The 12,112-nt window shown below is 53.6% G+C and overlaps 1 protein-coding gene across 17 annotated transcripts in view; it reads right to left on the bottom strand.

The window, feature by feature from the left end:
• Positions 1 to 12,112, bottom strand: part of Col13a1 (collagen type XIII alpha 1 chain) — a 145,431-nt gene that overhangs the window by 96,548 nt on the left and 36,771 nt on the right. The gene's annotated exons all lie outside the window — the stretch shown is intronic.

Here is a 12,112-nt window from a genome sequence, read left to right as displayed (position 1 = left end):
ATGATTAAAAATAAATTAGAAAGAAAAAAGAAAGAAAGAAAGAAATCTTAGTAGGAGCGGTGCTGGGGCTCTTTGCACTTGCTTTTGGCTCTGGTGCATAGACTCGGGAGTTTTCTGAGCCCTGTGCTTCCCCACACACTGCAGCTGTCCCAGGAGGCTTGCACATTCCTTCCCACCGACCAGCACCAGAAGCCGGAAGACTGGAAGCTCTAGGTCACCCCGCTGAAACGATGCCTCCCTGGAACTGGCAGTTGGTAATTCAGCTCCTTGTCCCAAGCCCTTTCATGCCTAGAGGGCCTGGGTGCAGCCCAGGGGTAGGAGAGGGGGGCTGCCAACATGCAGGAAATGGGGACAGCAGCACCCAGAGGAGGCCAAGCACACTGGTGGCCTCCCTGCCTTAGGAATGCCCCTTCCTGAGGAGGCCCCCGTTGGACTTTTTAATTGAGAGAGATGCTGTTTGGAGGGGGTGGGCACCCTGGGGGTGAGGCTGTGTTATCAGGAGCTGTTCCCAGGAAGGAGCGGAGCAGCACCTCTGCCCCTGCTTCTCCCTGCAGCTGGATAGCCCCAGGCACATGCTCTGGAGGGAGGGCAGGTGGGCGTGAGAGCAGAGTTTTGAGACCACCCAGCCTCTTCCTCTGCAGAGCTCTCTTCTGCTCCTTCTCCCTCCTCGCCCCTTCCAGAGGCACTAAGAATACATCAGGCTATTGGCCAAGCAATGGCCGTGACTCATCCACATGGCTGCACTGACAAAGGTTCTACAATCTGAGGTACAGGATCTCAGGATAAATCCTGAGGGGATTTCACTGACCTTCTCAGACCAAAAAGCTACAACTCTTGTTGCACAGGTCCTGCTTTACCTTGGTCTTAACTATCCAGCAGAAAAGTATGAAGACGAAATATAGGAAGTAAAGCCATGTTGTTATGTTGAGCTGTGGGGGACTCAGGTCAATAATTTCTGACATTGCCAGTTAAACGGAAGACCCAATGCTATTATGGGCTACTGGACTCTTTTAGAATATTTTGCTCAGTTTACACACCTATAATATTCAATAACGGAACTTAAAAAATGGGGTATAACTATGAATGTCCATTTTGTATCTGTGTATTCAAAGTGGTTGGGATGGATATATAGTTGCATTCTCTTAATGAATAGAATGGTTTTTTCTAATGGTGTTTGTAAGTAGGATCACAAGTCTGCATCTTGTACAGCAATTAACCACTAAGAAGAATATATGCAGTGTATTATTTGTTGAAACTGTACTTTCGATTTGATTTGAAACTGTCTCATTGCTATATGTTTATCAATAAAACTTTGAAAAGAAAAAAAAACAAGAATACAGCAGGCTGAGCAGCCTCAGTTGGGCTACTGGCAGAAGGTCTACCTTGGCCAACAGTGTCACTTGTGCTGCCCAGACAGGTCACCCCTCTGCCCTCCCAGCTCAGCAGGTCTCCTAGGATGAGCGAACGGGACTCCTAACCCAGTGCCTGCCCTCAGCCCGCTCTGACATCTGGGCTGCAGGGCTGGTGCTCACACCCTGGGATAGACAGCCTTCGACGCCCACACCTGGCCAGCCTGCCTGCCAGCCCCAGGGGCATCCGTGGCCTGTGGAGCCCTGGCTGTGTGAATACGGCACTGCCTTCTGTTGGTGCTGAGCCTACTGAGGAAAAGAGGCAGAGTCTCGGCTTGTGGCCCTGGGCCACTCTGCCCCTGAGCCACAGCCTCCTTGGGCGTAAGGTGGGGGCTAGGCAGTACTGAGCTCCTAGAGCTGCTGCAGGAGGTGACAGAATATCCATGAAGTGCTCAAGCTGGCCCCTGGCACACTGTGCCGTGGAAATATTAGCTTGTAAATCACCAGCTTTCCTATGCCTAGGTATGGGTGATAGACCATAAACAGACCTAAGAAAGTGGAAAAAACCCAGGCACTAAGAGCAGCTATGGACACGCTGAAATCTAGTAAGTCTCACAGCGAGCGGATTTGAGAAAATGCTTTTGTGTAGATTGTTAAAGAAGGAGGTGATGAAAGGACTGGGGAGATAGCTCAGTAGACTAAAGCCTGCTTAAGCAAGCGCAGGGACTGGGGTTTGATCCCTGGCACCACATGCAATGCCAGCCCCACACCTGGGCACACTGAGCCAGTCACCGAGACCAGGTGTGGTGGCACATGCCTGTAATCCCAGCTGAAATAGGAAGATCACTACGAGTCCAAGCTGTATAGCAAGACTGAGTACCAAATACATTATTTAAAAAAAAATAAATAAATAAAAGGGGGTGATAGAAAAATGGAAACTTAAATAAGGAGAGGGAGTGTCCAGGAGGTTTTTGAAGGGACAATCATGCCACCTCAGCCACAGCAAGGGCAAAGGCCCTGAGGTAGAAACAGGGTGTCTGTTTCTACAGCGTGGGTGTCTGGGAAACAGGAAAGAGAAGGCCTCTGTGGCTGGAGCTGTGTCGCTGAACAGGGTTAGCTGCTTGCCGCCTCTGGCCGTTATGTGAATTAAAATAAAATGAAAGATTCAGTTTAATTGATCAGTCTCGCTAACCATCTTCCAGCTGTTCACCGGTCACGTGTGGCTGTATTGGATGGCTCAGGTAGAACCGGGTACACGTGTGTGCCTGTGTGCGTGCCTGTTTTGCTCTCATATGCTAGCTAGGCGCTCTTTCAGGAGCTATATCCCCAGCCGGGTATAAAATATTTTCATCACCATAGAAATATCTGTTAAGCAGCGCTAGCCTGAAGTTTCAGGGCCAAAACGAGACCTGAGTAGCCGAAGCAGTAAGGCAGGTAAGTAGGACACATCTTGAGGCCACAGTGGGGAGTGTGGTGTGTTTCCTCCACACACAGGGAACTTTTGGGGGGTGTCCAGACTTTGGTGAAATCACTCCGGCTTAGCAGTGGAAAGGTACTCCCCTCTGATGATTTCTTGGAGCCTGAGAATCTCCAACAACCAGCATCCAGGGGGAGCGGATGTGTTTTTTTTGAGTCCAACACTTTCCTTGTCCCCAAATCTACAGGTTCTGAAGTGCCACCGCCACACTATGAACTCAAGGAGCTCTTGAGGGCTGTGTGGGACCCTTGGTGAAGGCAGAAGTGAAGCCTGGCCTTAAGATCCTCCGCCACATCCTGATACCTGGAGTGGACACTATGCTGTGTCTTCCAGATGCTTCACTGGGGATGAAGGACCTGTGTCCCCAGACAGTGAGGTTGCTGCGCAGAGCCTCTTGGATGGCATCACAGCTTGGTGTCTCCCTTTGCCCAGGCCTCTTCTGAGCTGCTAATGCCATCATCCTGGACAGCAGTAGTTAGGGATCCCAGTCTACTCAGCTCTACCCCACAAGGAGCATGCTTGTTGCCTTGTGGAGCATCATCCTGGCTGAACTGGCAGGGACCTCTAAGGAGGCAGCTTCATCCAAGACAGGTGGCCACTCAAAAAATCCCACAGATGCTGCCCTGTGGGGAGGGATAGGAATGTACCCTGCCCCGCCACCGCCATCCCCCACCTCCCCCCAGTGCTAGGAAGTCTGAATGTGTGCTTTCAGGTCCTCACCAGCCTCCTGGACAGCCACTGGCGCCCAGATCCCACCTGAGGCCAGGCCAGGACTTTGACTGAACACAGCTCCCCCTTGGGCTCCTAACTCACGGCCAAACCACACTGCTGGGCAGAAACCTGTACCGATCCAGGCACGAGGAGGTCCTGAGTTAGCACATGGACTTTTAGGGAGGAGGGACACCCAGACCTCATCTGCCTGGGACCAAAGTGACCCATCCCCCCTCCACCCCAGGTCACCCAGTGGGAGTTCCGTGGCCCACTATGCTAACAGCTAATAGCTAAGGCCACCCAGTCACTACCTCTCCAGGACAACAGCCCCTAGTGGGGACAGAGGCTAACAAAGCAATGAGTGGACCAGGGCCGACCCAAGCTCCTGACCTCTGTCCTCACCTGGCTGCTGGCCGTGAGACCACTGCTATGCTGTGCGGCACTGGGAGAGACAATTTAGGGACACTGAAGTTACCTAGATAGCTCACAGGGGGTGAGGAGCCCAGAAGCAGGCCAGGTATGTGTGACTCTAACAATGGGGAGACTCTGCTAGAGGGGTTGGCAAGGCAGCAATGTGCTCCAGGGACAGGCCGAGGCTCCTGGGAAGGTGGCAGACACACTATCCTTTGCCCTAGCCCCAAGTGCATCACAAGGCTGCTGGCTTCTGAAGAAACAGGCCCCATATACTCCAAAGGTCGGAATGTCCTGCTGAGTTGGGGGTGGGGAAGGTTGAGGATAAGACTAAAAGAGAGAGATGGACAATATCCTTCTTGTAATAAAACTAAATAAAAGTGAAATCCTGCCTTGGTAAGGCAATGGAAAAAGCCCATGACCCTCCCCAAAGACAGGGCAGGAGGGCTAGAGCTGGGTCTCCACTATCAGACCTCCAGGATGGGTGGTTGGGAATGGCACAAGTGGCATCATGCCTGAGACTCCCAGGGCCAGGCCATGTGACCCAGCATCCTGGAAGAAGTGGGCAGGGATTTGAGGGCAAGGCAATAGTTTTAATATTTGCCTATGGGCTTAGCAAAATCTCTGAGAAAAGTCTAGTCCATCTGAGCTGGAGGGGAACGTGGAGCTGAGTTAGAGGAGGGGGGCTAATGCACCCCAGGTCTCTGGGTACAGAGGCAGCCTCAAGAATCCCATGGAGACAGCGACCCAGGAGTAGATGTAGGCTGCAGGTGGCAGCTTGTGGCTGTACAAATGTCCACTGTGCACAGCTCATGGCCCTCAGGGAGAGCGAGCAGGCAGAGGGCAACACCAGGGGTGACGGTGTAGCCCTCACTTGTTCCCAAGCTGCCCCCTCAGTGCTGGCTCTACGGGTGGCTCTTCCTTTTGTTGTCATAGGGGAGGGGCATCCTTTTCTGGTCCAATGAAACATCTGATCCATCTGCTTCCACAAACACACAGAGTTTGGACACCAGCTGAGGTGACACAGGATCCACCCGTGTCGTCGGGTAGCTCTCACTCTCACTCTGAGAGGTTTTCCATTTGGGTGATTTTTCCTTTTTCTCTTTTGATATCAGAGATTGCATTCAGAGCCTTTGCGCTGAGCTACACCCCTAGCATCCTATTTATTTATTTATTTATTTATTTATTTATTTTAAAGACAGGGTCTTGCTAATTTGCTAAACTGTGCCAGGCTGGATTTGAACTCGAAAACCTCCTGCCCTGGCCCCCCCTTCTAGGCCACACCACCACACCCCGCTCCATTCCAATTCTGAGCATTCTCCCATTGCAGTCCTGGTGGAGGCACCTTGTGTGTAAGCTTTGGAGCCAGACAGACCCGGGCATAGAGCCCATTGGCCCTCAGCGGCTAAATCCCTGGCAAGTTTCTTTTCACTCCATGAAGTGAAGCTTCAGTGTGTCTCCTGATAACGACGAACTAGCGCAACCAGCTTGCAAGGCGGTGGTGAGCAGGAGACCCCTGCTTATATGGAGAGCTGTACCCGTGCCAGACACCCAGGGAAGGCTGGCTGTGCGCTGAAGCACTAAGCTGCTGCCTTGCGGTTTAGGGTGTGCGCTGCAGGGTGTTGTAATTTGCTCTGAACCCACACTTCATCAGCAGCCTCAGCTGGGCTGCCCTGTGAAACTGGCAGCCATCCGATCCATCTTCCTGGAAACCTCTGCCCTTGTCTTGCCCCCTTTCAGCGCTCCTGAGTCTCAGCAATCTCATTGGCTTCCCCACCCTGGTGACTTAGAGGGCTTCACCTGGCCAGACAGCCACACTGCCCAGGTGAGCTGGGATAGGAAGGAGGGTGGAAGCGGGGGCAAGAGGGCTGCTTCCTGTCCACGCTCCAAGCAGGCAGGATCTCAGAAGGTCCTGTCATCCCCTGGTCCAGCGGCCCACCATCCGCAGGGTGAGGGACTTTACCCCTCTCCCCGAACCCAGTGGTCCCGTCCCACCCCTCTGGAGGCCCTTGATGTAGAGAACCTGTTGACCTTTCCTTAGGTTTCCTGGCTGACTTTGCAGGCTGCCATGCTTTTGTGGGTCACAGATGGACTGGAGAAAGGGAGGCGGATTAAGGTCCCCTCCCCTGCTGCTTTGGCAGAGGCCCCATCACTGCCTTCCAGGACTCCTAATCCTTCAGCCAGCCAGTGCCTGTCCTCCGGCTGAGCTGCTGCAGAGCTGGAGGCTCAGATACAGACTCCGTTATTTATTGGGGGCTCAGGGCCAGGAGGCCCAGAGGCCGCAGAGTGTTCCCTGCTGTCCTGGATCATCTCACCTGAGCTGTAAGTGGGGAGGGAAAGACAAAGGTCGGGAGAGAAGAGAGGGAGAGATGAAGAACACAGGGAAGGCACCTACGTGCCACGGGTCTACTCTGCGCCTCGTCCTGCACACGATGTTTCCAGGAGAGACCTCATTTAACAGATGGCAGTTAGTGTCTTCGACTGCTCACACGCGCATGTGTGAGCAGTGTGGAAATGCATTTCGGAGACAGAATGGCACAGCGGTGGACAGCAAGCCCAACCCTGTGAAGGCCCTCAATACATAGATGTGCTATTTCATTTCTGTGAGCTTCACTTTTTTTCTCTGTAAAGCAGGGTTAAGAATTCCTACCTCATAGGATTTTGAAGGAGCTGGGTGTCCGGCATGAGCGTGGCACATGGCTCACTGTGACACATGGGTTAGATGGTGGCTTTAAGGAAGAAGAGGAGAGGCAGAGGGTGGAAAGGAGAAAACTGCAGAGGCTTAGAAAGCATCTGGGCTGCAGAATTGCTCCGCTTGTCTCCACCTGGGTCTGGCCAGCTTCAGTTTCCGGCAGCAGCCTGGGTGGGGGCACTAAGGAGGCCCAGGCCTCCTGGGGGGGCCCAGCTGAGAACACTAGAGAGTGAACCAGGGTTCTGGGCAGCCAACCTGTCTCTGCTGTCCCCCAAATCCCTATCTGTTCCGTGTTTCACCAGCAGCTGCCACACACGGGAGGCACCTCTGGAGGGACACTGCTGTCTCCTGTGGAAAGCTGGTTCCCCTGGGGGCCTGCTGAGAATCAAAGAAGCACCCTGTGTCCTTAAGGAGGTGCCTGCTGGGCATACAGGCGGAGGAAGGTTAAGATGATTAGCGGGTGCTAACAAATTTAGGATGTGGAAGAAGTCTTCCCTTGGCTGTCCATCAAGGGAAGGATTCAATGTCCCTGAGCTTAGAAGGAGTCAGAGGGGCAGGAGGGGGAGGAGCAGGGAGCAAGAGGGTGCTGTGTGCTTCCAGGAGAGCTTGCTTCCCTGGGCCTTGCCCACGCACTGGCATGGGGTCGTGTGGGAGACCAGGCAAGTTCTGTGTGACCTGCTTGCCTGTCTGTCTGTCCGTCTGTCGCCGCCCCTCCCCCACTGCCCCAACCCCAGCTCAGGTTCTATCTAAGCAGCTGGGCTGAAATGCGATCCTGGAGGAAGAAGGCCCTTCCTGTTGACAAGGAACCAGGACACTCTCACCAGCCCCCTCCTGTGCCACCAGACCCCTCCTCATCCAGGCTCCCTGTCCTGGGGCCACCTCCAGTGCCCCATCACCAGGGCTGGCCCACTCTTCAGCTAGTTTCCTCTGTAGCCAAGGGGGACCTTCTCAGCCTCCTGGAGATCACATGTCAATCACAAAAGCCTTAGTAGAAGGTTATTTCCAGCAGGATAGGCTGGAGGGAGGGAGACGGAGGGAAGCATATCATGTCCAGGAATGGTTCATTCGGAACTGCCTGGGCACCTGCTCCATGCCAGCTCTTGCACCAAGCCCTAAAGAAAATCGATGGCAAGCCACGGTTTGTCCCCTCTAACCTCCAAGAGATCCCACCTGAGTAGCGGGAAAAGAGATAGAACAGAAAGGTGCTCCGATGAAACCCGCCATAGCTTCCCAAGCTGAATGGGTGAAAGGATGACCCAGACTGCTGACCTAGTGCAGATTTCTAAGCCTTGGGTTTGGGGGTGCAACACTGTAGGGCTGGTGGGGGCCTGCACCTCTGCATTTTTAAGGAGAGCTGGAGATTTAGCAGCAGGTGGATGGCAGGGTTGATTGGGAGGACTGATGTGTGGAGAACAGAGGCAATACCAAGATGGGGTGGTGGCACAGTGCAGAGACAGGAAAAACTTCCTGGAGGTAGGCTCTGAAGCCGACTCTCTGGGAAGGGAGGGAGGGAAGAAGCGAGGAGGAGGAGGAGGAGGAGGAGGAGGAGGAGGAGGAGGAGGAGGAAGAGGAGTGAAGCAGGCTGGTGGGCCGGGTAATGTCTTCTCTTTTGGTGTGGCTGGAGGTGAAACCAGCTCCTTACCCAGCAAACAAAGTCTGGGCGGCACGCAAAGTTCCCGGGAGATTGCAGATGCATCTGAGACACATGTCGGAGTTCAGTGTCTTAGGCCAGAGAGGTCTCGATTGGTTTTGCAGTTTGGAAAGACTGTCCTTGCTCCATAGTGGAAATGGTGGCGGGGCAGGATGGAGGTGGAAGTGACAGGAGGCTGTGCCACTACTCTCCACAAAAGCTGATGTGAGTAAGGCTGTGGTGGAGACACAGGAGGGGATAGACACGGAGATACCCAGGAGGCTGGATCCACAGGGCACAGGGCTGAGGGGTGAGGGAGAGAGGAAGCTACTGGGATGCTTCCCGAGTTCGTAGGCTGGACAGGGGCAGAGGGTACAGGCCACACACGAGGGTAGGCTGGCTCAGGAAGGTGGCACACTTCGTCTGCAACAACAACTTGGGCCATCCCGGATAGGCAGTGGGTACCTGGGCACATAAATCCAACTTAAATCTATGACTTTCAGATGTCTGACAGACCTAGTATAAGAAAAGCATTATGGGGAAACACTCAGCAACTAAATGCTTCCTGGAGCGATAGTTCCCTTACTATACTTGACATCTGTGACTTCATCCCATTTCATGTCATTAAAAAAATGCTGATCATAGCTCATTAAAGTAATTTCATGACCTGATAGGTTGTGACCCACAACCAGAAACCACTGATTGCCTTGGAAATGGGAGCCACTGGGGACAATGACTAGGGAGGGAGTATAAGGTAAAAATGTGGGTTCCAGAAACCCCAGGGTTTCCAGGGCATCTTGGAGGTGAAGAGAATGTGGAGATAACTGAAAAGAAAGCCATGGGAAAGCCCTGCAGAGACAGTCTCTGAGAGAGCAGGGAGTTTGCAGAAGCAAGGGGCCCAGAGGCTGGATGCCCTGTGGCTGGGGTCTGAAAGAGTGTGCAGGTGTCTGCAGGGCACAACCTGGCAGACCAAGGACAGCCAAACCCTGACCTGGATCCAAAATGGGGAAGGTCAGCACAGGCAGAGGCCTCAGAGGCACCTGGGCTCTGCTGCACATGAGCAAGCTGAGTCCTGCTGAGATAAGTGGCCTTACCCCAGGAGATCCAGGGTGTCTCTCTCCCTCTCTGTCTGTCCCCTTGGGCCCTGGCCCAGGAAGGGCTGCCAGTCACCCCATCTCCATGTAGCACATGTTCCTCTTGGGTCTCGGGAAGGGGACATGTCCTCATCTTTGCATGCTTGGGCTGCTTGGAGCCAAGCAGGACACGTACTGAGGACCAAGGGTGCCTTTCCCCTCGAAGTCACTCATCTCAGTTAAGCCCTACTGTGTGCCAGGGACTCAGCCAGGCTTGGATCCTAACCTGATCCTTGGATGGAAGGTGGTATATGGTACCCAAAGAGCGGAGAAGACTTCAGCAGTAAGACAGGGACCTGGGGATATGCCACATATCCCAAGAACCTCTGTGCATGAGCAGGCCTGGGATCGGACATTAGCGCCACTGTCCTGGTCTCCAAATGCTAAGATGGGTGAAGAGCTGGACACTGGATGGACTCAGTAGCTTAGACATTGGGGCCCTGTAACTAGTTAGGAATCAGCTGTTGCTTCTTTGGCAGGCCTTTCCAGCAAGCTCCTACTCATCTTTCAAAACCCACAGGAAAAATCACCCCTTGGCATTCCCAAACAGAGCTGTTTGTCCAGAGCAAACCCCCAGCAGGCAGCAAATTAACTCAAGAGAGAGGTTCCTTCCACCCTCCTCACACCAGTGCTGGTATAGCTGAGAGGTTGGGGAAGCTTGCTCTGCCGCTTATGCTTGCCCAGCAAGGCACTTCATACTTCCAAATAACCATGAGGGCAAGTGGTGTGATCAGCCCATGTAACCTATAGGCCCTGCCCAGACAGGACAGCAACACTTCCTTCACAGTGAAAGCAGCGTTCTCTGTGGCCGCACTGCCACTGCAATAGCAACAGCCAGTCTTGCTATAGCGCAGGCTCACTTTGTGCTTGTAACTGTTACAAACATGTCACCTGCACTGACTCATTTAATCCTTGCAATAACTCTAGGAAGTAGCTTTCATTGGCACCCTATTTTTCAGGTAGGGTAATGCGGGAGAGATAGGACACCCTCATATCTACCATGGAAGCTGCTAGCTGCTCGAGCACCGTGGTGTGGCTGAAACTCTAGACCTCCCTGTGTCCCCTGCCTGCTGTGACCCTACCCCGCATGGACACCCTACCAGCACATGTGCTTTGCAGGAGGCCTTTGGTCCCAGGTTCAGCAGCCATAGGACATAAGCAGCTGATGGGGCATTTCTGTAGCCCAGGAACTGAGGATTTAAGCTTGCTTGGTGCTGGAGCCACCCTCCGTGTCTGAGGACAGAGGCATGTAAGGGCCACCACTCTGGCATAGGTGATGTTAGGAAACCCCTGTCTGGAAACCTCATGTAGCAGGACCATCAGGCTTGGCGGGAACTGGGCTCCCTGATTCTAAGAGAGCAGACCCTACTGGAGAAGGCCTGGCCCCCTAGGTGCTGGGTCAACATGTGGGCATCCAAAGCCTATCCTGGCTGCTGGTGACTAGGTTTGGTGGTCTTTGGCTTGGCTGTGCCAGGAGCCCAGGAAGCTAGCACTTGCATCCTGCCCTCCTCTCCTGGTGGGAACAATACTGTCACTGAGCTGAGCACAGGCAGATCAGTGCTTCAGGGCATGGGAGGTCTTTGGAGATGGGGTGACCCAGGGAGGAAGGAGGGATGCAGAATACAGACATCAGATAGGGACTGAGTGTCAGGATGTCTGGGTTTTGATTTTTGCTCTGTACAGAAACCAATCTGAGCCAGATCTCTACTCAAGGATTACTTCCTAGATTGCGGACTGAGGACTCTTTTAAGTTTCTCATGAAACCCTGCACATCCTTTCAGCAGTGCTGGGCACCCTTATAATTTTACATTTGCTGGTGCAATTGATGGAGGCTGCCTCTTGAGCTAAGACAAGTTCCATGAGGGCGGGGATCACCACTTGCTCTCCCTCGGGTCCCCAGCACCTAACAGAGTCCAAGGACGTTCAATACACGAGTGAACGAATGGAGCGATGTGGCTGTGCTTTTGCAGGGCAATCCACTCTTCCACCCTGATGCCCAAAACGATCGCTGGGAAAGTGTCCACTCCAAGCCAGGTACGGGGAGATGCAGAGCTGACCAAGCAGAGGCAGACGCCTTTACCGGCCACATGGTACACAGGACTGGCTACAACCACTCAGAGTGGCACTAGAAATCAAGAACCACGACCTGGGAGATTGTAAGCAGGGCCAAGCTGGAAGCTAATGTGGAGAAAACCGTCACTGGTGGAGGGAAGGCTTACTTGCCCCTGCGGCCCTGCATCAGGGAGGCTGACCGTGAGCAGGAAGAGCTAGCGCTTCAGGTATAGGGGCATTGGGCGCCCCGGGAGTTGGGGACAGGACGGAGCAGCAGTCAGTCTGGCGCCTTTGCAGCTCTGGCGCCGAGGTTGCCCTGGCAGGGGTGGGGGGCACAGCGCACTGTGCAAGGTTGAGGTTTCTGCCTCTGTCACGCTGCAGGAGCCTCAGGAGACTGGTTTTTCTCCCTGACGTCAAGTTAAAGGTCACCCAAGTCCCAGGTTTCCTGCCAGAGCCCATTTAGCAGCCCTTCTCTTCTCTTACCCAGACCCATTAGAGATCCCACAACATACCCAGGACCACCTCCCAGGGTAACAAGTCCCCTGGGGTCTAGAGTCACTGCGAGAAGCAGGACTTCCTTAATTTGTCCTAAACTTAACCTCACTCAAGTTTCAAAGAGGCCCCATCTTCCCAGCACTTCAGGACAGAGTGAAGGAG

The sequence above is a fragment of the Octodon degus genome, unplaced genomic scaffold (genome assembly GCF_000260255.1).
Source record: "Octodon degus isolate 3935 unplaced genomic scaffold, OctDeg1.0 scaffold00005, whole genome shotgun sequence".
In the NCBI taxonomy this organism is placed as follows: Eukaryota; Metazoa; Chordata; class Mammalia; order Rodentia; family Octodontidae; genus Octodon; species Octodon degus.
Note: the sequence above shows the minus strand (reverse complement) of the source record. Positions and strands in the feature narration are given on the sequence as shown.